Genomic DNA, 5,566 nt, shown 5'->3' on the forward strand with positions numbered 1-5,566 from the left:
TGCCATCTGCCTTAACCCTACAGGCATTCTGACTGGGAAGCATCCTAGCTCGCATGTTCGTCACCGAGGTACTCTTCTTCATATCATGTTCTTTCATGCCTAGCCAATAAAATAACAAGTGGCAAGCCAATGAGTACTTTGGATGTACTCGCAAGCAACCCATGTTTTGGTTCAAGATACAACAATGCATGATATAGGTAAAAAAATTGCGGAAAGCTAGTTTTTGAGTGCAATGACATGTTCAACAACTCGTAAGACTTGCATCAGGAGAATTCAAGTAACCAAGAGGATAGGTTACAGATATCAACACAAAGGGAGTGGGCTCCAACCCAACTCATCCATGTCAAGTCGTTTGACTTGACCCAAGTAGTTCTTCCCACACACACTGGTTTGTAAACAAGTGGACGTAGCCCAAGAGCGGTTACCCAACTGTCCTTGATTGTGGACACGGCTATTCGAATAGTTTTACACTCTGTAGAGGTTGCACACTTTACCCACAAGATCCGGGGAACTTCCGTTTCATCCACGACCCGCGGTACCTCAAGTACCCAGGGTAAGCACCCGATCACTATATTTCCCTAGACGACACTAACATGGAGTCCACTCGATTGGTAGTAACCCCCGTGCCCAACATTTCACAACTTAAAAATTGTGGAGCCTTGCTCCCATATTCATCACATACCACTGGCACGGGGTACCAACGGTGTGTCCGGTGCCCCATAAAAATGTTCTTGGCCGCCCTACCTGGCACGACCCCGTCCCGAGAGAGAGCATCAACTCTCCCCCGTCACTAGTAATGCGGGCTCCAAGCTAGTATCGGCCTAGGTAATCAATAATGCCCTTTCCCATATAAGGGTAGAGTGGTTGCGCATGTAAGGTTGGAATAACGGTCGCAACTTAAACCAATCTGTTTTTGAAAGCAACACACACACTTGCCTCGGTACACCACTTCGTCATCAAGTGGCTACCCAACTCATCATCTCCCTCGGGCATAAGTGGCACCCGACGGGGTTTTTGAAAAGTCCTTTCAAAATACTTTGTCTCCATCACCATGCATATTCCCATCCCTTTTGCGTAGCACTACTTAGCATCCTATCTACTCCCACCGGCATAACCCTCATAAGGAGGTAGGGTCATGCACAATGCAAGTATCAACGAGGAAGTAACAGAGGCAACCCATCAAAGTGGTTACCATCTCATCATGATTCCGATGCAACACTAATAAAGTGCTATATGACATGCATAAAAAGGGTTTCATATATATGGTCAAAGGGCTGCTTGCCTGTTTTAACAAAGTCTTCGAGGTCTTCAAATATCTCTGGTCCAACTCCAAGAATTTCGTCTACTTCGTCAACTATCGTCGAAAGCAACCATAATAAGCAACACAACAAGCTAGGAAATGAAAGTGCTCTAAAAATATTGATTTGACTTTTCTAGGACATCTCTGGTTATATGAAAAATTAACCAGAGTGGTTTCATTGGAATTGGGTCAGTGGATATTTCTAAACATTTGGATATGATGGAATCAAGGGGTTTATGGATTTTCAAGAGGGGTACAGAAATATTATTTTGAAAAATGAGCAAGGATACCCATTTAACAAGGCATGATTTTAGAAGCATCTAGGAGTTGGTTTCACTGGATTTGGAGTTCAAATGATTTCTGTATGAATTGCAAAGTTGGCTATATATGAAGGAATAGACCACTATTTGAGGTGATATAGAAAGTATTAGTAAAAATGTTCAAAAACTAAGTTTTGAACTTATAGACATCTTGGATTTTGAATCATGGAATTTGGATCAAAAATGGGCTCCCTGTGATTTTCTAAAGTTTATCACAGAAATGGAAAAATAGGATTTGCTAATTATTTGTGAAAGAAATATTTCTGTAAAAATGTGCAAGTAGCACCATGCGATAGGGGATGAATTTAGAAACTACTAGAAATTTGAATCATCAAATTTGGACACTGTTTGACTTGTTTAGAGATTTTTGAAGTTCACTGGATAAAGAAAATGAGAAAAAGGGTTTTATACCTAATCTCACGCGCTGAGCGTAATTTAGCCGGGCAGTGCACTGGGCCTGGCCCAGCTCCTCGCGGACACCCGATGGGAGGCCACGCCGAAGGCGTATTCCCCGGTGACGCTTTCGCCGAAGGGAAGCGTAGAACGGCTGGCCCGTCTCCACTTAAATGACGTGGCCGGCCGGTGGGGTCACTGACCTGCGGGGCCCACCAGCAGGGTCTTCTTCCTCCTCCCGCGCTCGCGACAAGAGGGGATCGAGCCCCGTCTGTGCGCCGGCCGGCGCCTTCCCCCGGCGACACAGGCCACCCCTGGCCAAGCCGCGGCCATCGGAGGGGTCGCCAGGGAGCGGCGCATCAGGGGCTCCCTGGGGATGGCAGGGAGGGTGGCCGAGGCGAGGCGGGCACTGGCCAAGGAGGGCGGACACCCAGGAGATGATGGGCAGGGGCACAGCCGGCGGTCAGGGAGATGGGGGGAAAAGGGTCGCCGGACCCTGGATGCTTTCCTGGTGAGGAGAGGAGGAGGGGAGAAGCCCGCCCTTTCCCGAATCGGAGTGGAGGCCGGCGGCGGCACTCTGACCATGGAAGGTGCTGGAGGGCACGAGGGGGGAGAAGGAGGATGTCTGGGAGGTGCACGGGAGAGAGGGGGACCCAACCGAGGTGAGAGAGAGCTCGGCGGTAGCTTAAAATGGGCGAGGCCGCGGTGCACCATGGGCAGCGTCCATGGACGTGCTCGGGTGAGCTCGTGGAGGGATAAGGAGGGCGAGGGAGGAGGGGCCCGATAGTGTTGCGTGTCATGGACGCCGAGGCGGCCTCGGGGGACACGATTCCGGCGCCCAAGGTCGACGGGAGGCCTTGGAATGGGCGTGCTACAGTGCCGGAGAGCACTGTAGCATGCTCCAGAGCGCGAGCTCTGCACGCCATGGCATTGTTTATGTGCTAGGGGCGTGTCCACTAGTGTCTGGGGCTTTGTGGGGTGAGTAAACAAAGGGGGGGTGGCCTTGGATGCCCTGGTGAACCACTAGGAGAGGAGAGAGGTAGAAGAAGAGGGAGAGAGGGGCTGTCCAGGGAGGTAAATGGGGGTATTTTACCCCTCAACCATTGAGCAATGGCCAGGGGAGAGTTACTGGAGGTAGGAGAAGACTAGGAGGGGCTGTGGTAAAAAGATAGGGTCATGGAGATTAGTGGAAGTGGTCAAAAAGGTGGTTTTGGAAATTTTGCAGAAGGTGTTTGTTGTAGGTTTGGGCAAGTAAATTAACTCCACTGGACATGAGAATTAACAGGATCAAGTGTCACACATAATTGAGGTTGACCACCAAGTTTGAGTCCATTTTAAGAAAGTTGCCAATGCAACTTTTGTAAACCCTAGAAATCAACAGAAATGGCTTTACCAAGATTTAGTCATGCAAATCTATTCTCCTTGATGCACCACTTTGTCTAGTGTCATCATTTGAGGATTTGAACATGTGCACAAAAATTTAGATCAAAAGGACACACTTGGCAATGTAGAGTTGTTCAAATTTGGTTCTGGACAAAAAGGGTTTTGAGAGGGTTTCATGGGGTTATACTATTCTCCATGACATGGTACTTGGGAAGATCATCAAAAATGTCATATGTGACATGTTAGAATTTTCTTGGATTTTTATGAAAATATTTCCTGTAGAAATATTTCAAATCCTTGAAATGATCAGAAATGGTTTTGGGAGGTTTTGTCCAATATTTTGATCATGACCATGTGTTGAAACTCGTATATATGGAAAATATATGTCCATTGAGTCTCCCTAATTTTTCTCAAAAAATTTCAAAGCTTTAAAATAATTTTAACCTATTAAAGACCATTTCTGGCATTAAGAAAAAGCCTTTAAATCAAATAGGAAAATAACTTTTAAAATTATATTTTTGTGGTTTCTGGGTATCCTATATCTAATAGGAGTCAAACATATTTTTGGAAAGATTTTTACTGCCCTGAATTAAGTACTTGCAGTACAAATCTTAATTCAGGGGTTTTTGGAAAACTAATTTTTGAAAATACTTTTTGGCCAAATTATTTTTGTAAGAAAATACTATATTGCTCTATACACATGGCATGATCATTGGTTCAAGAGTTTGGAGCAAGGAGATGAAGTATAGGAGTTGGAGGATTTATTTGATTTTTAGAGCACTTGCAAACAACAGACAAAATCCAAACAAGGCAAGGTCCAAAACACTCAAAAGTTTTTGTCAAACCACATTTTATCATGATTTATTAGCTTAAGTGTTGTGGCATGAAAATCAGGGTGTGACAGACCTACCCCCCTTACAAGAATCTCGTCCCCGAGATTCCCAGACTAGGCGTGGAAAGGAATACGGAAACTTGGATTTGGGGTAGTCTTCACGTCCTCATACTGCTTCTGCTTCCGTTTGGTGCTCCATTGAACCTTGAAGTACTCGATGGCATGGCTTCATGTTTGTCGTCTTGCTTGATCCAGATTGCAATTGGGATATCTTGCGTAGGTCATATTGGGCTGGAGGTCGATGGCTCGTGGTCGATGTCCTTGTAGAGACCGGGCTAGTTAGGAAGTTGGAAACGTTTCCGGAGTGGTGTCGTGTGGAAAAACGTTGTGCACAGTGGGTGACTCAGGTGATAACTCTAGCTGGTAGCCGTCTATTCTTCGCCTTGAAGTGATCTTGGAGAGGGCCGATAAATCTTGGTGTGATCTTCCCTTTGACATGGAAATGCTTGGTTCCTTTGAGAGAAGTGGTTTGCAGATATGCCTGGTCTTTGATGCGGATGTATACTTCTCAAAAATGGTGGTTGGTGTAGTTCTTCCTCCTAGACATGACGATCTTCAGATGTTCCTTGACCAGCTCAACGATTCTTCTTCCGTCTTCGGGTAGACAAGTATGTCATCAAAGAAAGATGACAACTAACTTGTCCAAGCACTCCATGAAGTCTATGGGGTACGTAAAGTGGGCTGAGGCATTGGTGATGGACGTGGTTGAGCATTGGCCAAGGTCTTATCGATCTAGAGCCAAAGCCCAAGGTCAGGATCCGACCATGTTGTGGCTTGGTAGGGCGTAAGGGTTTCAAGGATTCTAGTGTGCGAGTGAATGTTTATCATACCATCCTTGAGCATAGTTTCTGAGATGCCAATCGTTCTATCTAGTCTTCCAAACAATCACATCATGTTACCGAAAGAATCATCCCGTATAGGTCAACTCCAATCATCACTCATGTTATTCATATCCTCATGAATCCCCAAGGGGAGGTCTAACAAAATCATATACATGTCACTATCCCCAAACTCATATGTATGGCTACCCCTAAAAATCCATGGGTAGAGCATATAAGTTGCTAAGCTTGAATTTAATCACCACAATCCAAGTGCTCAGTCTATTGATCCAAGGTCCATGATAAAGCATCTCTATCCTAAGGAAACACATCGTAAGCCACTCCAAGATCTTGTTTCCTTCCTATGAATCAACTCCAATAGCCCATTAACTTCCATTAATCACTACATAATCCATTAATTCTACAAATCCAATGTCTATGGTGTCTCACACGAATCTTC

The sequence above is a fragment of the Triticum urartu genome, chromosome 6 (assembly GCF_003073215.2).
Source record: "Triticum urartu cultivar G1812 chromosome 6, Tu2.1, whole genome shotgun sequence".
NCBI lineage: Eukaryota > Viridiplantae > Streptophyta > Magnoliopsida > Poales > Poaceae > Triticum > Triticum urartu.